Source organism: Numida meleagris, chromosome 6, assembly GCF_002078875.1.
Source record: "Numida meleagris isolate 19003 breed g44 Domestic line chromosome 6, NumMel1.0, whole genome shotgun sequence".
In the NCBI taxonomy this organism is placed as follows: domain Eukaryota; kingdom Metazoa; phylum Chordata; class Aves; order Galliformes; family Numididae; genus Numida; species Numida meleagris.
Window position 1 is genome coordinate 60,089,190 of NC_034414.1, and position 24,609 is coordinate 60,113,798.

The window sequence follows — 24,609 nt, forward strand, 5'->3', positions numbered from 1 at the left end:
CAGTCCAAATATGCTAACATCCACATGTTGTTCTGTATGAGGGGGATTAGAAGGAGAGGTTTCTGTTCTTTAATGATTATGTTGTTAAGCATAGGTATGTCTGCAGGTTCAGGGCCCTCACTGAACGCCAGTGCATTCAGGGAGCTTTGGGCAGATTACTGTATTTATTTAAAGCAGGTGTCTTTCGCATATCACTATTTTAGTTGCCACTGCTTAAGATACCACTGAGCATACAAATGGGATGTGCAAAATGGACACTCACCTTTACCTACAAGGCTCTAGGCCCAGAACGGAGGCAATCCCCATTCATGTGGGCTGTAGCAACAGTGCTGTTGGGAGAGAGACCACGGTATTGCCAAAGGACCTCTTGGGCCCAATTTAGGCCACCCCAGCCTCTCTCAGTCCCATTGGTTTGCCATGAAACAACGCTAGAGAATAACAGGCCAACGCATAAATAAAACATCACGCGGCCCGTTAAAATCTGAACAAAAGACAGATTAAGCAGGTTCAGCACCTCCTATAAAATCACTCCCTGTCACCATTCACGTTTCACTCACATTTCTCCAAGGTCAGAAAAAAAAAAAAAAACAACAAAAAAAAACCTTCTGCTTTTGTGTTTCAGCTGCGTGTTTAAATAGCCCAGAAGGAAATGTCGTGTGGCCAGAGATTCTAGCAAATTTTAAGGTCAACTTCTGCCACCCTCAATTGTGCTAAGCAGTATTTTACACGTTGAATGGTAAAAGTAAGCAAACTTTGAAGTTTCTGCATTGAAAATCTGGGATTTATTGAAGGCAACAATTTTATCTGAAAGTCATTTTAGGGTGTGTTTTTTTCCTGCCAAATGGGACTTTTTTTAATTCCAGAGGAAAGGCTTTATGGAAAAATAAAATTTTTGAACATCTTAATTTGGGAATCGTTGGCAGTGTTCCTTTTTCTCATTTAAGTAAGGTGACTCCTCCCCAGGAAGGAGTGATTTTTAAAATACAGAATCATAGAATCCTTAGAGCTGGAAGGAACCTTTAGCAGTCATCTAGTCCAACTCCCCTCTCATATATGTATGAGAAAGCCTATTTCCCTTTTGAAAAGGCTTCAACTTTTTAACTAGCTAATGTAAGCTTGTTTTTAGGTTTCGCATTTCCACTTCTGAAAATGACATTTTCACTTGTTAACTCCAAGAAAGTAACAAAAATAATACTTTGACTTTTTTCTTAAAAAAAAAAAAAAAAAAAAAAACATAGAGATCAATACATTTAGTAACTCACTCTCTTGTTTCCTTTGCAATCAAGCAAAAAAAAGTGCTAAAAACTTTTTAAAACGTGGAAAAAAATAGGGGAAAAAATACATGTTTTAAAGATTATTTTTCTGCAGCAAATGTCCTGATGGAAAAATGACAGGTGGGGAGTTTTTCCTACAAAGGACCCATAGCTCGAGCTACCAGAGTCACCAATGTTACCTTCACTAAGACTGCCAGAACTAAACTTTACATTTCTTTCACTTGTTTTATAGCAACCCACTGCATTACAGTTACATGGGTCACTGGTCCTGCCAACGCTTACATATATTCTCAGAACAAAGTCAGTCAATAAAGTTTAGCAGAACAAAAGCTTTGCCCAAGGTACAGATAGCACTGCTATCTGTTACAAAGATGATTGAATACTTCCTACTGTAAGAATATGGCTTTAGTTGCTTAACGCTGCCCTACTCCAGCCATGCGAGTGAAATACCTCCTGCTAATCGTGTGCCTCAGGGCTGGTTTGTGTGTGGGAAAGGGGTTTTTTATTGTTTTCTTTTAATATCAGCCAGAATGACTCACCTGTTTCAGAGAAGGAGGTCTGGGGACCAAGCATTGCTCAAGGGTTTGCTCCAACAATCTCTGAGCCCTTCCCTCGTAAAAGTTCTGGTGTCTTACTTCTTTGCAACAAGGGTGTAAAAATTGCCAGCAAAGAAGCCTGCAGCTAAAGAACAAACCTTTCCCTTGTCTTGCAACAGCATCCCCAAGAGAAGTAAAATAGTGGATACAGGCTCATCTTCATGTCAGAAGGGTTGCCCTGGACTCAGCTGTTCTCTTTGCCAATGTGGACATAACGCTGAGATGCAACCTGATTGCAGAAAACCCCATCGTGTTTGTGGTCAGGAAAGAGGTGAAAAACTGTGTGTGCACAAAGGTAAAGATCCATCTCTGTATCTGCATTTGGTGCATTGCAGACTGTGTAGCAGTTCATCAAGAAGAAATATAGAAACTCACCCAAACAAACTTAAATGTTGAATGTGCTTGAGCTGGGAGGAAGTAATGTCAATCCAGCTCTGAACAGTGCAAGCAGGAACACATGGAATTACAAATCCAATAATAAGATCTATTATACTGAAACTGATGCCTTAGAGAATAGGGAATGCAGTGCCTTCATTTAAGGAGAAAATCATAGAATCATAGAATATCCCAAGTTGGAAGGGACTCATCGAGTTCAGCTCAACTAGACTTGATCACACACAGGGTCATATCACCAGTGCCAATATTATACAAAACTTGAGGTGAAATACTGGGTGAAGGATAAAGAAAGCTGTGGTAAAATGTGACATAAGGGACAAACCTCAGATCTGGGAATAGCAATGACAAGTGTTTGCACCAGGCTACTCTACCCAAATATCATTTAAACCATTGATACGTTGGCACACAAAATTACTAGTTGAACTGGAGAAGATAGGGATAAGACAAGTGTTGTAAGGAGGATAATAAATTGGCTAAAATGGAGATGATAGCAAGTTGTACTGACAGAAGAACTGAGCTGAAGGGAGTTTACTGGAGGAATTCTCAACATCAGCCGTGGGATGACTGCATTTAACACTGCCTCTGCCAGCGTTGCTGCAAAATGTAGGAGCATTTCTAACCATATTTGCTGAGGTACAGAGTAAAAAGACATCATCGACACCAGGAAAAAGGGAACATCCTACTACTGTGCGGACACAGACAGAAATCAGCTCATCAGATGTCATTATCATTGTGTAGGGCACTAGTGATTGCTTCCTCCTCAAGTCTTCCCTGCTCATTCATATTTGAGTGAGATCAATGCAAACCGGGATATGAGTGGAAAACAAGTAAAAAGGTGCTCAAGGAACAAAAGAACCAACTGGGCAAAGGTCAGCTCAGCAGGCTGGCTTGGGGAGCCAGAGGGATCAAGGACTTGGAGGGATCACCTTGGGGGTCAACATGGTGACAGCAGAAGGGGGGAGGCAATGAAAGCTCAGCGATGGCACTATGGCTGGGAGTAAGGAGGGACTAAAGGATTTCCATGGATCATGGTAGGGGGGTTCACAAACAGCACCCCAAGAGAAGAGCCAGAACTCTGAGGCTACACCCTGATTAGGTTAGGAACAGAGTTAGAAAATGAGGTTGCCTGTTGTCATTTATGGGGATCTCAGCTAGCAAAAGGGAGAGAGGCCTAATCTCAAAAACCTGATAAAAGCAACACTAGATGCGGGTTATTCAAAAGGAAGAGTGTTGAAAGAAGGTACACAATTCAGCAAACACTTAGATATCTGTGCTCTCTGCTGATAAAGTTGTGGCTCAAACTCTATTGCCCATTTCTTAAACACCTTGAGTGAGCACACATTTCAGAGTAAGAATCAGATTCAAAAGGCTCTGTATGTTAGAGAGGATTTTCATACCCTAGAAAGAAATCAGCATTGAACTAGAACTGCTCCCGAGACCATCAAATACATACATTACCAGGCAAGATTTAAAACAAGGCTCTGACTTGGAAAATCCAGGACACATTCAGGGTTTCAGGGTAAATCCCACACCATGTGTATTGGCAGGTACTGTGTATGCCATATACAGTGTGTAAGCTGAAGGGGCAGATCCTGAGGACTGTACTCAGTGCTTTATCTGTCTTATATCACTGGTAAAACTGGATTTTGATTAAGTATTGTGCTGGGGATCCTTGTTCCATTCCACACACATGCATGTATTCAGGCAGGCAGTCTCATAAACTTTAACTACATTCAGAAATTCCCATATTACCTCTTGGATTCTATCCAATGTGTGAAGGGAGCACTGGTAGATGAACAGTACCCACCAGGTCCAAAGCTATCTTTTTTCTTCCCGTGTCATGATCTGCCCTATTGTCTTTGCAACAAAACTCATCAGACTCCACCAGAATAAATAAATAAAGTAATGAGCTGTAGACCTTCTACCAACATACATCTGCTGTATAAAACAGGCCAAGAAAACAACCAACAATGTCAGCTCTTCATTCTGTTCCTCAGATCATCAACTCTGAAAATAACAAAATCTGAAAGGCATATGGACCTTCTCATAAAAACAACAAACACACAAACAAACCCTTAGATGAGTTTCCCGAGTCAGCAGGATTTGTCTGCTAATTATTACTGTGCAGAGGGTCCAACTGTCCCATAGCCAGGGATCACCCTAGAAGAGGGCTGAGTTCATCACCCCATGCAGGATGGTTTGGGTAGGCTGAACTCCTTCATCACAGGGGAACATGGAGGGGGTTGAGCTCCCCAAACAAGCACAGCCACCAAGACCCAGAAGGACAGCAGGGGACTTGTGGTGCTCCATGTGAGAGCTGCTTGGACCCTTACCTTCCTGCCAGTGCCTCCCAGAGGCAGACAACATGGGCTCTGCAAAGATGGGGAACACCACTCCGGTTCGGGTGCCCTCAAGGAGGAGTTTTGACCTGTACGGGGAGAAATACAGACAGATGGATGTTAACAGGTCCGGAATAATGCATGCTGGAAAAAAGAAAAATAAAGGAAAACGAGAAAAAAAAAGGCAGCAGAGGGGGGAAGTCTGTAGGTACAGACTATTTCTCCATCACTGAGCCCCTCTGCCAACCTAGAAAGATGTCCACAGGGCATGGGAGAAAGGAGACAGGAACAACACAAGCCTCCTGTGTCAGACACAGACAAGCCCATGGGACTTGGTCTCTCCTTTCTGCAAAGGACAGAGGGGAACAACGTGAACCAACATAGCAGTTACCTTCAGCCAACGGGCCCCTGTGCAGCCCCCACATCTCAGCTCAGCGCTGCTGCCAGCCCTCTCTTCCAGGGAGAGGCTCGAGCTCACCTCCTCATCCAGAAAAAAAGTAGCATCTGTGGGAGAAAGACATATGTCTGGCCTCCACCGTGAACCCTGCGCCTGGCAGGAGAAAGCAATGCCGATTCCAGCCCCAGCTTTTCATTCCTGTTGTAACAGTCATAAACGCCTGCTGAAACCTAAGAAGAACAAGACTGTAATCCTAATAAAACAACATTCTGGAACCCTGAAAACTCGATGGAGGTTTCTCAGGCCAACTTTAAAATTATGTTCCCCTCTCCAAAAGCTGCACTTTCTGTGCGCCGATGGGATGGATGCTGTCAGGCTGACCCCGGGAAGCACTGTGATCTGAGATTTCAGCAGGGGAGATGCAGAAGGCGGTCTCTGTAGCACAGTAGCCACCCTGTCCCCAAAATAGAGGGAGCCCCAGGCTCCCAAAGTCCCCTCCTAAAAGCAAGGCGGGACCTTTGTCTCTGAAGCCAGCTTTCCTTTCCAGGTGCCCTGAGAGCCTGACTCAGTAGAGCTGACACAAGCTGTGCTGGTTCGGATGCAAAAGCTGGTGGAAAGGCACAAGTTTTCCGTGCTGAAATCTTTCCCGTCTTCCTTGGATGGTTGCACTGAACAGAAGCCCTGGGGCTTTCCGTCGTGCACCAGCACCCCCAAAGTGATGAAGAGCAGAGAGGAAGGCGTTCAGCTTCCCCTCTGCCCATCACACAGAGGGCAGTTCCCAGGGAAGATGCTCACTGGCTGGCACTCATCTCTAGTGAGGAACCAAACCAGCTCAGCTCCTCTGCGCTCCTTAAAACCTGAGGGTGGCAGATCCACAGCAGCTCTCAGTTTGCATCCATCCCCTGGCACCGGTGAAGCTGGAGCTGCACCAGCGAAGGAGCTGCTCTTTGGAACATCTGCGTGTCGAGCCGTGCCAGCCCGTTCCGAAGGAAAAGCTCTCTGTTGCCAGCTCCTGTGATTTTCCTGTGAATCTTCCCTGGTGTTATGCAAAACCCAAGCTCCTGATGTGCTGCTCTATCTGGCAATTTCACTTTAAGAAAAAAATCTGCGGTCCTTATGGTCCTAAAGAAAAAAAAAACCTCGGGAGGTGGCCTGAACACATGCTAAGGGCTAAAAGTAGCATTTGCAGAATAAAACCATCTCATGATTTTTAAAAGACTCTTGGCATTCTGGAGGCCTGACTTGTGATCTAGGGACTGGCTGCGGAGAACCCAACAACTAATTGGGAAAGTGCTTCGTCTGGTGTCAGGTCTGTTTTTTTTTTGGTGGTGGAAAGCACTTGACAGCCCTCTAATCAGCTCAATGACACATAGCAATGACACGAGTCATTCCCTGCAGGGAATAGTACATTTGAATTGCAAACGACCACAGGGTGCTAGTAATATTTATCTGGTAAACAGCTCTTTCTATCATCATGTTGACTTAGAAGCATCTATTAATTAACTCTACTGAGTCCCCAGAGAAGTAGGAAACTATTTTCAGGTGGTGGCTGGGGAAGCTTTGAAGGTGCAACAGTGCTCCATGCCCCAAGCTCAGGAGAAGCTATTGGGGCCAGGATTGGTTTCTTCTCCCAGCACACAGGTTTCCTTCTGCAAGTATCCCATGGAGATGCTGCAAGAAGATGTTGTCCGCACCGAGCTCTGGCAGGCTTGTCAGATCCGGGCAGGAGGAAGATGAGGGGCTGAAAACCAGATGACCTTTTGGACTAGATGGCTTTTGAGGGTCACTTCCAACTCAAAAAATTCCATGATTCTATGAAAACCTGCTCCCAGGCCATAGTGCCACCGATCTTGGTGCTGATACTGGGGGCCTCCTTGGCCTGGGGTGAACCATCTAACACCCCTGTGAACACAGACGCGCTGATGCTCCCCATGCCACATGAAGGTCACTCTTGATTTCCTGACTTGGTCCTCACCAGGAGGTGTTGAATTCTTAGAAACCTGGCCCTGAGCTGTTTTGGTTGGGCCTCGCTGAGCACAGCAGGACAGATGGACTTCAGGACAGACAGATCTCGGCACGGCACTGACCGCTTCTCAAGGAGCCGTGGAAGAAAAGGGAAAAGATGTGCCAGCATTAGCGTGCGCTGTTCCTGGTTTATTTTGAGTCTTTGCTGAGTGGAGCCTTTAATCTCTGCCGAGTAAAGCCTTTGTGAAGGGGGTCTTAAGGACTTGGAAAGAAATCAACAGGCATAGGCAACACTGCAGATCAAAATGATAGCATGTATTTTTGCTGGCCATAAAAGCGTGAGCATTTGTGAGTGTGATGCACAAAGGGAGGAGATTCAGCCATCAGTACCTTGCACATGCTACATTTTTCCCCCTTAGCTAATACAGGCATCTCCCCTGTGCTTCTTTCTTAGGATCTCCTTTGTGACGGAAAATAAGCTGTGTAAGTCACATTCCACTCACTGATTCAAATCAGCTCAGTAGAATTTTGCCTGATATTCCGTCCACAGAGAGGGAAGGGAGAGAGAGCACTTAGCACTCAAATAACGAAAAGCTTCTACTGTGACACAAAGGCAAGCTTCACCAGCCCTTCATTTCCCCCACTTTGTAGCTGCGCACAGATCCAATGAAATCAAATGAGATAATCCCAGCCTGGTGCAGCCTGGAAGCAGAGGTGAAAACCTCCCAGAGCTCACGCAATCAGCGTGCAGCTCGGACATTGCCGACTTCCCCCTCAACTATTTCCAAATAAAACACTTTTGTTGCTCGGCTGCTCCTGCCAAATGAGCGAACAATAAAAGAAGAAACTTGCAAAGCCTCTATCCATAGGAAAAAAAAAATAAAAAGGAAAAAGAGGTTAAGGATCTTTAGGAAAAAAAAAATATATAAGAAAAAAAGAAACAAGAAACTATAGGGCAGATCCTCTGGCTGGAGTAAACCAGCGTAGGCCCAGCTCTGTTGCTCGACCCCAGGCAAATTGTGGGCCTGGTGCTATTCTGCATTTCTCAGGGGTAGGGGGTGGTCTCCACTGGAAGATTGCGACACTGCAGGATACTTTTCCATATTAAAAAGGCGCTTTGGAGCGTTTTGTCTATTGCCAGGTTTTGGGTTTATTGAGGACTCATTTGGCAGAGCCATCCTGGAAGAACAATACAGATGTTTTATGGAGAAATAAACTGGGACTTGGGCTGGATTCTTTCAGTGCTGAATTCCACCTAATTTGGAGGGCGGAATGACTCTTTTAATGAAGGGTGCAATCAAAACCTGTACGAAAAGCCAACATGCCCTGGGCAAAGAGAGCAGCAGATACACTGCCCCTCTCTGCTGCAGCAACCCTGTAAACCCCAGACTCTTTAGCACAGCAAAAGCCTCCCTTGTCCCACCCATCTTAACCTGAGTAAATGGCAACTCACTGTTCCTGTTCACGTCCTCTGTTGTGTCTCTTGGAGGGAAGTGTTGGCCTCTCACCAATGAAGGTGATTTCCAAAGCAGATCAGTCACATCTTTGTAAGGAGCTGTTCCAATGATTCTGTGGAGACAGCTCTTCTTTGTGAACTGTCCCGCATCAGGCACATACAGTACTCTTAGAATTAGTGTCTCCTTCACTTTTCTAAGGGAAGCTCCTGGTAGGTCCTTCACTCAGGAGAAACTGTAAGGGAAGGGTTGAAAAACATTCACTTTCTGCTCACAGATAGCTTTGGCTGGGCAGGCTGGGCTCCCTTACTTGCAAGGAAGGCAATGCCAGATGACTGAAACATCCAGGTTCATTGTTTATTGGCAGATTTTTCATTTCAAGAGCTGTGCCTAATAAAATCATCCAGCCTGATTCACTACCTAATCCACTTTTCTTTAGTATCCTCTCCATACACACTGAGAAGAACATAATGTGAGTATCCATCAAATCATTGCAATTGTCATTTACCAAATAAACGTGTTTGCCCCACAATGCTAAGTACTCATTGTACTTCAGATCAAGTGAGAGCAAAGTCGTTGGCTAAAAACATCCTCTGGCTTTTCATAGAACCATAGAATCATTCAGGGTGGAAAAGACCTCCAAGATCCCCAAGCCCAACCCCAGCCCACCCCACCATGCCCACTGACCGTGTTCCTCAGTGCCACGAATCCATGGTTCTCGGACACCTCCTGGGAAGGTGATTCCATCACTCCCTGGGCAAATCTTTCTTTGGCTCCTTCCTTCCTTCACATTATATGGAATTTGCTCGTCGCATCAACCATTCCTTCAGATCTGTTTGTGGAGCTCAGCGCTTCAGCTAGCAAAGCAAAGAAGAGAGAATTGAGTGTTCAGCTGACATGCATTCTCTAGGGTTATGAGAAGTGGCCAGATGTGCTGGGCTATGCTCTAGAAACATTCACAGTGGAAGATGCAAGAAGTGAAATATGGGAACAAAATTCACACAAGTTCCTTTTCATCAAGTTGCAGGAAACTGCAAGGTGCCAGAAAACAGCGTACAGCCCGAACAGCTCTGAGAAGCTGATAGTTTGCAAGTCAGGGGATGGGCTGATGGGAAGACGGGGCTTTCAGGAACTGCTTTGGGCCAGCATCTGGCAACGTAGAATAGGCTGGCTTTGATCCAGGGAGCCCTTGAGCACATACTTAATTTTAACTCTGAAAGAGCCACTGAAATCGAGGTAACAACCAGCACCCTCAAGCTGCGTGGACAAGCAGGTGCCCGCTGATTCACACAAGCCTGTTTGGCCCTTGTGAGTGGCACAGCAGTGAAGCCAGCCCACCTTCCAGCTGGAGGGATCTGACCAGCACCTGCTTGGGATGCGTCAACAGATTGGGCCGCAGGCAGAGACAAAAATCTCCTTTTCTGAAACTACTTCTAACTTCCTCTCATTTGTTGCTTTCTCTTTTGAAGTCAGCAACTGACTTTTCAGAAATACCTGTGAAATCTGCCTTGGTAGGAGTGGCTGGGACATTCCTGCTAGCTCTTCCAGAGCCTGCATTTCTCAGTTTCTCTTCCACTTTGTTATTTTTTGGACAGTACATACGGTTTTGACCCATCTTTGGAAATTCAGTTTAGAGGATAGTTATTCAGTTTCGATCAACTGGAGTTGATACAGTGCCGGGCTCCCCAGTTCCAGGCAGACTGTGAAATGCTGCAGAGAGTGCAGAAGTGCATGCAGAGATGGCGGGGGCCTGGAGCACCTCCCAATGGGGATGGGCTGAGAGCCCCGGGGCTGTGCACCTGGAGAAGGCCGAGGGGGATCTTATAGATGCATATCAATACCTAAGGGGTGGGAGCCAAGAGGTTGGGGCTGGGCTCTTTCTGGTGGTGCCCAGCGACACGACGAGGGGCAGTGGGCACCAATTGGAACACAGGAGGTTCCATTTGAAAGTGAGAAAGAAATCTTTTGCTGGGAGGGTGACGGAACACAGGAACAGGCAGCACAGAGAGGTGGTGGATTCTCCTTCTCTGGTGATATTCAAACCCACCTGGATGCTTTCTGTGCAGCCTCCTGTAGGGAGCCTGCTTTAGCAGGGGGTTGGCCTGGGGCATCTCCAGTTGTCCCTTCCAACCCCTACTATTCTGTGATTCCGTGATACACGGGATACAGCAAAGACAAGGAGTTGTTTTTGCCTAGCAGCTGAAAATAACAATACTGATATTTACCTGTTACTGCTACTCCAGACCTAGATACTTGTTTTTAGCCACCAGTGACAAGATTAACAAGTGCACTCCCTGACCATTACTGGGTTAATATATTACATTTCCTATTTATCTGATGAGTGAAGTGATGACCAGTTATATGCTGTGCAATATGCAATTTTTGGCCGGGCCTTCCTTTGTGATCTCTGTTTGCATTTGCATTAAGCTAGGAGTATTAATCAGGTCATGTAGACGCCCAGGAACATAAACCAACACAGACACCCAGAAGATACACACTACTCTCAGAATCAACACACAGAAACCACGGGGCAGAGTGCAGCCCTCATTAACGGAACCAGATTAATTGCAGACACACTAAGGGTGTCTAAACTTAAAAAATCTGATTCCCACCAACCTCTAAGTATACAAGCCTGAACAAATACTAAAGCACCCTGAGATCTGACCAGCTTACTGCCCCTATCAGATATCATGAGCCTTAATGCCTTGAAAACAAGGTCCTGTCCAGATAGAGTAATTACTAGCTCTAAAAAGACTTCTGATACAACTCCCGGTCTAAATCCCACTGAAAGCCAAGATATTCAAGGCTCAGCACTTCCCAGGACACAACCTCCAAAGCCCTGGCGTTACAGTCCTTTCCCACAAACATGTCAAGTTTGTCCTTATAACAAGGAGTTATTTGTCCCCAGCTCCTACTGGGAGGCTGTTTTAGAGCCTCCTTGCTCTGCACAGTCACAAACCACCTTCTGATTTCAACAGAGTGTATTTATAGCCGATTTGTACCCAGTTAGCCTTGTGTTCTTTAACTTAAATAGCTTGTTTGGGTGTTGTTTTTTTTCTCTGATGTGTAGATGTACAGCCATCAACCTTTTCCTCAGCTTTCATTTCTTTAAGAACTCCGCTCTTTCATTCTTCTCTCAAAGGATGAGCTCCCTGTTCTCCCAGCATCTTCACCATCCTTTTCCACATGAGCCAAATCACACTTCAGGAACAAGAGGAACTGAATTGTCCACAGGTTGCCAAATGAGGCTTTGCCTGTTTCTGGAAAATCGCACACCTACCTTCTACAGGAAGAAATACCTCCCAGGCTATATTTGAAGTTGTACATACCTTTTCCAGAGCCTCATCCTGTGACTGAGCGATCCACACATGTGTTTCTTCTCCTTTGTCATTTACAGCTGATGAGCCTCCAGTTTATAGTGGAAATTCTTATTACTCCCTAAACTCATGACTTCGCATTTTGCACTACTGGATTTCATCTCATTTCTATTACTTCGGTCTTCAAGGTCATCCAGTGCTTTCTGTATGGCACGCCTCCCAACTTTGTGTCATCAGCAGACTTCAGCAACATGCTGTGTTTTGTGCCAAGGTCATTCATGAAAATATTAAATAAGATCTGTCCCCAGGATGAATCTTTCAAGAACTGTGCTCATATACCCAGCCAGATACTTTTCTTTTTTACGCTACTCGTTGTCACTCAGACAGTTCTTCAAGTGTCTCACAGTACTTGTTCGAATCTTTAATTTATGCGATGAATAAGCAAAAAACATAACATCAAATGATTTACTGGTGCCCAGATAGGTAAATCCTATTGCCTCTTGCCTTGAAAGCCCAACTATCTAATCCAAAAAGGCTCCCAGTTTGGCATAACTTCTCCCTGGGCTCATACAGCTTATTCAGGTTGCCACCTTGTTCCTTTTGACTGTGACTTCTCCTGATGTCTGCTTTCCTCAGGAATGGTAGATCCACTGGCCTCAGTGGAAACTCCCCCACGTAGGCAATCTCTTGCCAGCTGCCCTGGGCTTGGGAGCTCGTTTCTAGAATGACCACTAAGCTTGGTGCTACCTGCATGAAAGGAAAATAAAACACAAACCAAGCCTGGCCCTTACAGACAAAGACCATTTGGACTATCCCAGGCCAACATATCATAGAATCATAGAATGGCCTAGGTTGAAAAGGACTTCAAAGAACATTAAGTTTCAACCCCCCTGCTGAGTGCAGGGTCGCCAACCACTAGACCAGGCTGCCCAGAGCCACGTCCAGCCTGGCCTTGAATGCCTCCAGGGACAGGGCATCCACAACTTCATTCGGCAACCAAGTAAACCATCTCCTAGTGAGTCAGTCTTCATATCACACTAAGACAAGACAGAGATGGTTTCGGTAAAGTCTACTAGGCAAGAACCTACACCTGCTCAACCTACTGTGTAATGCCAGGTTTCTAGGAATCAGTATGCCACTGTTAAATTAACACTGTGAAAACATGAAGCAAGTACCACTAATGAAAGAGGCGTTGGCTGAGTTTCTTTAATTTCACCTAATGTAATAACACTGTTACAAAGGAGATACACGGCTTGACGCTAACACACATTGCTGACTTTATGTACTAGCATTTCGTTAATGATAAAATCCCCTGGCTGAAGTACAAAGGTGCACGTATTTTTCTCTCTTCTTAAACAGGGAGAAAAAGAAAATGGTATCGGTCCAAAGGGAAGGACGGTTATGTTACTTTCCTTTGATAACACTGGGAAATAAGCAGCTTGCCAGTTGGGATTCATTGGTATCGCTGTAATAAACACACTTCCTGATGTACGTATGTGATTATAACGAGCACTGTACTAAAATGACACCGTAATTTAGGAATAAGACAAACACAAGTGATGTAGTTCAAAGCTCCACTGCTCTCGCTGGATTTTTGTTTGGTTTTCTGTTTTGTTTTTAACCGACTCTCCGTGCCCACAAAAGCAAGGATAGCCTCCAGGGTTACCCCAGCTGAAAAGCATCTGAAGTGATCCCCGCTGACCTTTCTTTCTGATAGCACCCCGCCTGCCTTTTAATGGAGGCCTGAACCGAGTCAGAGGTGAAACAGATAAATGACTGAAGATCCAAATGTTTTCTCAACGGGCGAGTTCCCACATGCTCGATTTTCTTTTCCTCCATGAAGAACAAGAGGGGAAAAAATTGCAAGTGATTAGCTAATGAACATCTGTTTTGCTTTATTTGTGCTTCCTTGCAGCCAGGAGTTGCATTTACTAATTTTTATTTCCCATTAAAAACAAAAAAAAAAGGAGCATTTTTTTCCAAAGCCTGCAGAGGAGGAGGGCTCACAAGTGTGGCCGCTCCTTCCACCGCTGTGATTACCTGGCTCACATGCCACGTCCTGTGTGGTTACCTTCTGTCCTGAACTTTTCATGTGGTTTGACATGTCTTTAATTTAGACAATCAGATCACGTCTGACCTGAAACAAAAACACTCTTTGGAGATCCTGAGCCCTTTCTGAATTCTACAGATGTCAATCCAGCAGGATGTAATGTCAAACTGTTAATTATATGCATGCAGGGCCAACGGTAATTACATACTAAACACAAATATAGACTGATTGTGCTCTTGCACTACTTACTATTGAAAATAGCTGATCTAAGGCCAAGCTCTCCATTGGCTTCAGATTTGGCAGCGCCAATGATTCACACTGACCAGAGTGTGCTCACCTCAGCTCCCAAGTTTCTCTCTTCTTTGTTTTCAAGCGTTTTCACAGAACTGAACATTAGACCTTGCACAGGAATAATCAGAGATGGTGTTTATGAACTAGCATCTCACATGAAAATGACGATGTGGAGATCTCTTTGCCCTCCATCTCACAGAAATCAGGTTTTCTAAATGGTCTTGACCACTCACCTGAACTTCCCCAGTCCTTTCTGAGTGTTGCAAGCAGGTTCCCAAAATCTTTCACTGCTTTGGAGAATTAAAGGCTTTCTTTACATGATCACTTCCGTTTCAGAGGTAACTTTGGCTCCTTCCTTGTTTACTGTCGCCCAGCATTGAACCAGGGGTTAAAGAAATTGATTGCTTGCCATAAACCCTTTAAAAACATGTTTTAGTTTCTTCCTCACACTCCCACAGATTTACCTTTCATTTACTTTGCCAATGAGATGCACACAGCAGTTTCTCTTCACTGCAGTTATGAAGGCACTCTGTCCTTGATAGTGCAATTTTGTTCAATGGACTAAACTCCAAAAATGTTGAAATGGCCACTTATGGCAAATCGTGGAGCAGGATCCGTAGTAAAGCTACAGCAGCGTAAATCTGGAGGGACACTCCTTTAACGCTTGTAACTGATATCATACTCTGCCACATTTTATCACCCCCATCTTTCTTTCTCGTCAAACTATCCAACCAACTTGTTCTCTTGAGAAGGATCATAAACCCACAGGTAATTGCAGGATGGCCACACAGACAGTAAAAAGAAAAAGCCTGCAGATGGGTAGTTCAAAGAGAAATTTCTCAAAAAAACACTAAACCACTGAAAGGAGCCAAGCTGCGTCTCGTTTGCAGATGTACTGAGAATCTGTAAGTTTATTTAAAATCAGCAATAGCTGCAATACTCAACGCCTATCAAAATCAGACATTTACCACAACTGTGGCTTTTGAAAGATGTGATTTACATCAGAACTGAAGAAGAAATAACAGGGCTTTTAGGCAGACTAATAAATGTATGGTCCAGATACTTTTCCAGTAGCATATTTATTGTCCAAGGCCTCCAGTCAGCAGCACACTTAATTTTAAGCACATGCTTAAGTGCTTTCCTGAACAAAGATGAAATGAGGGCCTACCAGGCGGCTCAAGAAAAGTACTTTCACATTAATTATCCTTCTTGAGCAGTGATAGCAAGTGAACTTTCTGATAGCAACTGAGCTTTCTACCTTCCTATGCACAATCCAAGCTTAGACAAAGCTTTGTCTCTTGGAGCTGTAATATAGCAGAGAAGGCAGCAACCTAGGAGAGTGAGAGTTAGAGGCTCACCAAAGTCTGAATGGAGCTTAGCATCCAGCCCACCCCAGCTATTGAGGTTGGGAGTTGAGGAAGAGATGCGGGGTGACCACATGCATTACAGATGTGTAAAATCCTCCCTGCTGTCTGTAGGCTAGTGGAAATGCAAACATCTTCTCGAGCGTATGAATTGGGTTAATATTTTGCTCCAAGGGCTTAGTTCTGAACAGGCACTATTGGTAACTCTGCGATCTTTGAAAGAAAAGGGAAAGGTAATGACATCAAGTGAAACCTGCGTTAGTCAGAGGACTGCAGGGCTCATTTTGTTGTAAGAGGCAATTTCAGAGAAGTAAAATGTTGCCAGCAGATAATGATTTCCTGCAAGTTTGAGCAATAGTGAGTAGTCACTGCTCTGCAAATAGGACACGAGGCAGGTAGGAGTATTCATTTCCTGAGGACAAGAGTCTGAACAGTGGTGGGTGCCTACTGGCATGAGCAGTCCCACAGACTTGTCATTAGTCTGACCTTGTTGGGGACACTTACACAAGAGGACTGCTTGCCTTGCAGTGTCTGGAGATCCCCAGGCTGACCCTCAGTCTGCAAATTGCCTCTCTTCACCACAGTGCACGCATAAGAGAAGGAGCAGCTGTGTGAGCTCTGGGCCTCAGGAAGCCTGGGTCCCTTTACATTGATGCTTTGTGGATGGCAGGCTGCTCACTGTATCCTGCCTGCAATGGGAGCTTGCCATGTATAAGACAACAGAGAATCAGCATGGGAGAGAGTGTTCCTGTTGAAAGAAAGTCATCCTCCACTGTGCACTGTATAAAACAGTAGAGAACCCACACAAAGTTACCTCCTTAACTGAAGGGAGTTGATCTCACCTTTTCATCCTTTCCTTCTCTTTTCCATCTCCTGATGTCTAATAAGGGTTGAGTCTAGATTTCCCTGTGCTAGGAATAGGAATTAGATCTCTTTCCAATGCTTGGCCGCATATTTGCATCAATCCTGTTAAAGCTGATTACTTTTGAGATTATCATAGAATCATTCAGGTTGGAAAAGCCCTCTGAGATCACCATGCCCACTGACTCTGTTCCCCAGCGCCGCATCTCCACGGTTCTCAGACACCTCCGGGGACAGTGACTCCATCACTCCCTGGACAGCCTGTGCTGTCCACTCTTTCTGAGAAGAAATTTTTCCTAACACCAGCTCTCGGATTAGAGTAAAATTGGCTTATAGGCAGAGAGTGATGGGGCAAAAAGCAGTGACAAGGACGCGCACACCGGAACAGTCTGAGCATGACTGCATAAATCTTGCTTTTCCCCTAGGAAATAGGGCTAAAAACAATGATGAAAAAATGCAGATGGATCTGTTGTTATATTGCAGGCTCTCTCTCATTAAGCACAAAACTCTGTGACAAATCGGACATGTGGTAGCGCCTGGAGGACTTGGCTGAGGCAAATTTCATGCCAGTCTCCATGCATATACACTGAGAAAACTGTTCTGATTCTCACACATTTTTTTCCTAAGTAAACTAGGCTGGCAGAAAGCTGAGGAAGCACATGATTACTGCCCCTATTTTCAGAACAGGCAAGGTCCACAAATGTTTAGACACTTTATTCCTATTTATTTAAATAGAAGTCCAGCTGCCCAATATTTTTTGCTGATTCGGGCTTAATTAATTTGTCCATCAATGTTTTCGGAAACCAAGAAAATCTGGCACTTGTGCATGCTCGTGCAGAGCCTTCGCTTTGAGAGCAGGTCTATTTCCTTGAGCAAATCATGTTCAGCACACCAGGACTGCACAACCCCTGCAAACACTCACGTGCTGGCGTGGACTCCTGCGGAGCGAATCTGAGCCTTCTGACAGTTTTCTTCATCGACTTTTAGAGACCCCACAGGGGCAGTCTGTAAGTCCTGGAAGAGCCACCAGTTATAAAACGCTGTTCTTTATGCTCCAGAGCCCAACTGCAGCTGCTTCTCCTCTGCTCTGGTTTTAAAAGCCACACAGGACGCACACAGGGCCCAAACACTTCTGTCTAAGCTGGCTTTCAAGCTTTCCTCCCACAGGTGAGTGGCAGTCACAGGAAATACATTCACAGAATCATTAAGGTTGGAAAAGACCTCTAAGATCATTAAGTCCAACCATCAGTCTATCCTCACTATGCCCACTAAGCCACGTCCCTAAGTGCCAGGCCCAGCTATGAGCATCCATGGGATGGTGAAGCTAGGGCCTGTCCCATTTAACTGGGAGCTCCAAAGCCAGAGGCCTGCTGCTGTTTCCTTCTCTCTTTCCCTGCAGTGCTAGGCCCTGGGTTTTGTAGCTGCAGCCCCACAGACTCGTGCAGGTGCCATGAGGTGAGGAGAAAGCTGGGAATTTTAGCAGCCTTTTAAACGTCATCCATCAGTTCCAGCACCCAAAATTTACATGCATGCAGAAAGAACATGTGTAGGTTTAATAAGGTGATAGACTAGATAAAAGCAGGAAGAACGGCTGCAGAACACAACAGGAGCCCTGGATTTTCATTTGTTGCACAGCTGAAGATTTTCTCCCCCCTCAACACGTACAGACCAGGCCTTCATGTTGTGTTCAAGAAACATTTAGATATAGTGTTGAAAGACATGGTTTAGTGGGGTTATTGGTGGTAGGTGGATGGTTGGACTGGATGATCTTGTAGGTCTTTTCCAACCTAGCTAATTCTATGATTCATACTTCACTGGTGTAAAACATGGGACTAAAAAAGAGCTATTTCCTTCCAAACCTTGCAGTCTAAACAGTTTTTTTTCCTTAGCAAAGAAACTAGAAGCCGTAGAAGCCTCTGTTTACCATGGTTAGAAGGGGCTGAGGCTCACTGAGCCCTACCAGCACCAAAGAGATGGGTGCTAGCTTTGGGGTGTCAGCAAAACCCCAAGAGCTGCAGATGAGGTTTTGGGACTGATCCAAGGTGAAATGCATGAAATCCTCTGGCTGGTTCCGATGGTTTGTGGATCCCAGCCTCACAGGCCTACCCGGCGCCTTGGCTCACAGCAGGCCCGAGGAGTGATCCCACAATGCCCAGCCCCCAGTAATGGCTGCAGAACTTAAAGATTTGCAGAGTTTACTTGCAAAGCCTTTTAGAAGCAGAGACGAGTAAACAAGAGTGAAAAGTTAAACAAAGGAAATACATTTATGCTTGTACTGTTTTCAAGTTTATGCAAACAATCCATTTCTAAAGCTGTCACTGACACTCCTGGCACGTTCTCATTCCCCAGCTCAGAGTCATGTTGGAAACTGAAATCACAAGCATTTCTGAGATGCTTTGAGCAAAATACCTCCCTCCGCTCCACCAGCTGAAAATCAGCAAGCCCACGACAGTCACGGAGCCATGGCAACATCCTTGTGCGCCAGTGGATTCTGGAGGAAGAGGGAGAAGAGTATGAATGTCTCTATCCACAGTGGCCACGTAAGAAATGGGTTTAGAGTTAGTCAAATGAATTATGAAGACCAGCTGAACAGCAGGAATTCATCAGGCAGAGCAGGAATTAGAAAACCCTACTTTCTAGCTGCTCAGGCAGTAAGTGGATGTGCCATAAGCATAACCTTTTGCTCAGGACTTGACATGGGGAGGGAGACAAGGACAGCCTGCTTACCAGCAGCAGAGCTCGCCGAGCTGCACGCAAGAAGGGAACGCACTGTGGACCCATGTGAAAGCCAGGGAAGGGCATTCAGAGACATTTTCCTGCTTGCATTAATTCACCTCTGCATTTTGGATTCTGCAAATTGCACGGCAGCCAGCAGCCAGGGGATATGTAGGATTGTCTGTTTGGAAAGATAGGGGTCTCTCCGGCAGCTGACTGCCAGCTTGCACAGCAAAAGTAAAGAGCCACTTTCTGCACTGGCTTCCAAGGTTAGAGCCCACAAACGTCAGCAAAGCCACAGTTTCCCAAACTACATCTCAGAAAGTGGTATGGGTTTAATTGAAACGGAAAGCATGCACTTCCATGGCAGGCAAACATCACAAGTTTGAGCTACAAAAGAGCATGGCTGCCATTCTGCAGACTCTTCCCCCTTTTTCCTCCCCTCCATTCAGCTGCACGAGACGGCACGTTTAACAGCTGATCCATCTGGAGGAGTGCCTACAAAGTTAATTTCTAGCTTTGAGATGGTCACTGGTAATTGTAGGTAATTTCAGATATAATTGCAATCGAGTTGAAAAAGCTCTGTTTGCAGTGTTTATGCTCATCACTCTAATTTAAGACCTAGAATGCTGGATACACTGCTTTTCAATACACACCCATTTTTCATCTTCCTGATTTTACCACTAGTGATTATAAAAACAGCCCCAGCAAACCACAGTCTGCAATGCAAGACAAATGTTTGAAAAGTTGCATATAAAGTTTCAAGCAGAGCTTCTTGAAGGTTAACGACGGAACATGTTAATGATTATCAAATAGACAAGGAAAGCCGCAAAGGGTTTCGAACACAGAAACGCAAGAGCCCCTCGAAATAAATGGTGGCTAACTTTGTTTAGAATAATACTTCTCTTCAAAGAAATGGAACTGTTGCATGTCGCAAATATGTCCACATGTCGTTTTAATACAGGAATAATTACCCATGGCATGTTTGTTAGTGGAAAAAAAGCAAAGGTCTCCTATTACTTACACATAATAAAACCTGCATTGTTTACCAGGAATGAGCTATATGAGACTGGTAATAAATAAGTGTTGTAACAAACCTTGGTGCCCAGGCCCAGAAACTGATCTTAATATCTACAGTTTGGTAGCACCCTAAGGCCCCAGCCTGGGGCTCTAACATGACCATTTCAAAAGCTAGACTGCACCTCTGAAGGTTTGGCCAGCTGTGCGCCGGCTTTTGTACACTTAAAATATCAGATTTTTTTTAAAAATACATTTGGCTTTCTCTAGCTGACAGAACTGCTTTGTAGTTTTAAGCTCTTTAGTGACTAAAGTTGTATCTGCCAAATCTATGCATGCATCAGAGTTTCTCCGTCCATACCTCTATCCATAGCTAATCTCTGTGAGTATGTGCCTGCTTAAAAAATAACAATAAAAAGAACCTAAGAATCCTCGTTGGCTATATTCCTGACTCGACAAACCAAGACAGTTAAAGGAACTATTTAAAGCTGGAGCTATTCAGGAAACTATTTATTTTCCCCTGAAAAATTTAGAGGAAAATGAAAAAAAAAAAATCCCTTTCCTCAACATTTTCCTACTTTTTTTTTTTAAAATGAGAAACTATCTTTTCTTATACTGTTTTTGTTGGGTATCAGCAGCCACTAAGCCATCTGAAAACTGATGCAACAGAGTATTATCCCACCAGCTCTACTGAGAGCATCAGTTCTGCGTGCTCTGAGCGCTCATTATGCAACCCACAAATGTAAGCCTCTTTGGAGAATCAGGACTGAAAAGTTGTAATGCATCTGAAGCAAACTTTAAAAACCTGCTTTAGTAATGAAATGGACTTACTTTAACGTCTCAGTAAGTTACTTTAGAGAAAGATGCAGCTGTGGAATAACTGGTGTTATACGTAACGTAGCTCTGCACCACTCTGCACATGTCGCTCCAGGCAGTGTTGACTTCTCCTTCATTGATCCTCAAAAGTACAGGCCCACCTTCCTATTTTTTTCTGTTTCTTCACTTGAAGAATAAGGAGTTCACTTGAGGAATAAGGAAAACAATCTAAGATTTTCACCTTAGTCTCTGTGGAAGCTCCAGTTTGGTTGGAACAGTTTCCTAAAACTCAGGGGCTTTAAGGAGAAGCAAATGAACAAGTGGAAAAAAAAAATCAAACAAATGATTTCTGTGGCAACCTTGCTAGTCAGCAAGGCTGCTGCAGGCTTTTGTAGGAGAAAACCCAAATGCTAGCTCCAAAATGAGGCACTGTGCTCCCAAGCACCATCAAACCCACTCAGTTCACACCATTCCCCAGCTACTTGGCTTGCAGATTTACACCCACAGCCCTATGCAACAATCTGGTAAATGTGGAAAAAGGAAAGATCTGAATGGCCTACTCTCAAGAGCCATGTTGCTGGGCACCAGGACTCAAGATCCACCAGCAGAAACTCCCTCACCACTTCCTTGTCATTGAATTTCAGCTTTTCCTTGACAGCAGCCTTGAGCAAGTAAGCAGCCACACAACAGGGCTGCAGCCGCCAGCTCCTGACAACTGGTCCCGCTCTGGTCCTTCAGACTTATAAAGTTTGAGCAGTGCTATCTGGGACTATAACATCATTATAAGGCTTTTCTGAGAGGGCAAAATAATAGAGAGGCCTCCAAAATATGATAATCAAAGGCAGCTGCATGCAAAGCATTACACTCTAGCTCTAAGAATAACTATTATTAATTGTTTGTTTGTGTGGGTCAAAAAAAAAGCAGCTTCGTGAAAAATGATTATCAATTCATGCCTAACGAGGGGCTGGTTAAATATAAAAGAGAAATAACAGTAAGGGAGAAAAGTTCAAGACCCTGACTGTGGAGTAACCAAAACTGATGGTGAAACTGTCCGAGACAGTGAAGTCTGATCTCCAGGAGCTCAACCGGTCATGTTTATTAGTTCAGTTCATGGGTCACCTCCATGTTATGTAAGGGTGTCTGGAAAAGCCTGCCGTATTACTCAAGTTGAAAGGGCACAAGGACCGCAGAAGTAAATCAGAGTCTTTCCCTGCGATTGCAAAGGACTTTGGGATAGGAACACACAGAGTGGTGCTTTGAAAGGAGTGTCTTCAGCTCACCTATTTGTTTTCTCCCTTTATAGCACCTGCTGCATTCCTATCCAGGCTGAAGGCATTTCTTCATACTCTGTGAGCCAAAGAACTACACCTATCCATCTGCATGGGTCTAAGGCGAAGAAAAAACAGCTAGAGCTAACCCACCACCTTGGTTCACTTCTTTGGCCTGGTTGGCATTGTGTTTAGCGTACAGCGATAAACTTACAAATTCATCAGGATAAATTTGAAACTAATTTGCATTAGCAAATAATATATATTATATATATATATATTATATATATATATATATATATATATAGCAAATAAGTACGAAAGAAATTCAGGAGGGATCAAGATCAGAAGCATTAAAAGTACCTCCTGTAAGGGGTACAGCTCTCCTTGTTCTCTGCTTGCAATTAGACCTGGAAGACGGTCACACGTTCTGTCTTTTGTCATCACAACATGGTCCAGATGGTGGGAGCGGAGGGGACCCATGTGCCTTGCTAAGCAGTGGCTTGCTTTGGTCTGAGGGAACTGACGGAACCACAAGACCACGAGATGGGAATGGTCTCCTCTTCATGTGTGCGTGAGTCAGCGTCTGCTAGCCATGTGCCTGGGAGGAAGATGGCAGAGGACAATCTGATGTCACGCTCCATTCGAGTGAGATGTTTTCCTTGGTGGGGATGTATGAAACCAGTCCGCGAGCGTGTTCTTCTAGTGAAACCTACTCATTTCAATTCTGCCATCTGCTCTGTAAAAGAGGCAATGGGTTGTGGATGGGTAATCCCCAAGGAGCACTAGCCAAGTTCCCAGACTTATTTTTCAAATGCTTCGCATTTCACTGTGCAAGTTGGAATATCAGAAGAACGACCTTTCTTGGTAGCTGTTCTTCTATTCCTGGAACTTGGCAAAGAGACACTCAGTGATGTTAGAGATGCTCTAGTGTTCCAGAGGCTAATAGGCAACGCAAAATACTTGGAAAAATGCAGCAAATGCAGCTCCAAGGAAAAATGTTTCTGGCGATAAAAATCAACCCTAACCTTTGCAAAATGCACATCAACAACAGTATTGTTTATTATTACCAACTATAGCTCTGTTGATACTTCTGAGCTAAGAACATGTTTCCTCTATGTTGCTCCGCATCGCCTAGCTCCGTCCTTTTGCCTACTGTTCCAGTTAGGAAACTTAACTCCAGTGTTTGACAATTAATTCATTGTATTCTGGATCCTCTTTTCATCGTGAATCACTTGGAAAAAAATAAAACCTTAACATCAAAAACTTGTGCTGAGACTTTGCAGTTTACGATTTACCAGAATTATCCAGCGTATTACATAAGTAACCTTGAATTATAGCTTTGATTTTAGCTGATCTCTGTAACTATTAATCCAGGAATGTGCTCTCTTCTCTGAGTCACTTGACATAAGTTACTGTTTCTGATTCAGTGACTAAAGCCACATAAATAGAAGGCTTTTCCCCAGATTCACACAATTTGATTCTTTCTCTGAAGCTCTATTTGTACCTGTATTGGCAAACGTGTTATTTCTGGGCACAGTCTTGTAAGAATTCATTCCTCTGAAAGACTGAACAGCAAAGGGGAAGCAATTAATGGCTAATCAAACTCAAGACCTTTATATGAACAAAAGCTTTCTGCCCTGAGGAACGCTACTTAAAATGACATTTAAAAAAAAAATCCACATTTAGATTTCAAAATCGTGGCAAATTAAGAGAAGCAGACATCTCCCTACAGCTCCCTTGTGCTTATGTTTCATGATGTGGTCCTTAATTACAGCATCATTTCAGGCCATTTTTTACGTAATCTTATTCACGCACAGTGAATAGTGCTGAATGAATGAGCAGCTATTCAGTATTTTGCTCCCCCTCACTATGCACCATGTCTTTCTATCTCTTCTTTTGCAGCCCAAACTCTGCTCTTAAGGCAGGACTAATAATTTCTCCCTCGGTTTTTCTAAAGAGCATTTCAGTGTAATACACGAGTGCTTGCCCACTATTAATTAATTACTTTTCACCCTGCACAATGGGAAAGTGGTACACTTCCCATTTTATAGGCAAGGAGCTGAGACACAGACGGGAGGTCAAAAGTGCCCATTAATTTTCAGAGCCCAATTCGATATGCCTTGGGCGTGATTATTCACGGCACTTAGCATTATGTACTGCTTCATCAATTCAGCATACCGCTCTCACTGAATGAAGTGGCTGCTGGTGGTCCTTTGTACTGCTGCATATCATATTTTGTAGGACCGTATGTCAGGGATGCAGAAGGTGAACAGCATACAAACAGTGGCCCCCAGGAAATGTTCAGTTAAGGGTCAGCCCCACCTAGGAACTGCCCCATTTTCCCAGCCAGCATTACAAGGCCTTAATGCTGGGACCATCCAGTCCCCGGTTCATCACGCAATTCCCAGCTGCAGCACCAGCAGAGAAAAGAATCTCGCAGACAATAACCATGCTAATGGTAAGACAGGAATTGTTCCCTCATTTAC

General features: G+C 44.4%; 1 protein-coding gene across 13 annotated transcripts in view; it reads right to left on the minus strand.

Annotated features, from left to right (window-relative positions):
• Window positions 1-24,609, minus strand: part of BMP4 (bone morphogenetic protein 4) — a 163,763-nt gene that overhangs the window by 21,223 nt on the left and 117,931 nt on the right. For all 13 annotated transcript variants that reach the window (XM_021403059.1, XM_021403055.1, XM_021403056.1 and 10 more), the window contains 4 exons: window positions 9,109-9,278; window positions 8,421-8,656; window positions 4,997-5,109; window positions 4,600-4,694 (listed from right to left, as the gene is read on the minus strand). The gene's annotated coding sequence lies outside the window, so the exon portion shown is untranslated. The remainder of the gene's footprint in view (window positions 1-4,599; window positions 4,695-4,996; window positions 5,110-8,420; window positions 8,657-9,108; window positions 9,279-24,609) is intronic.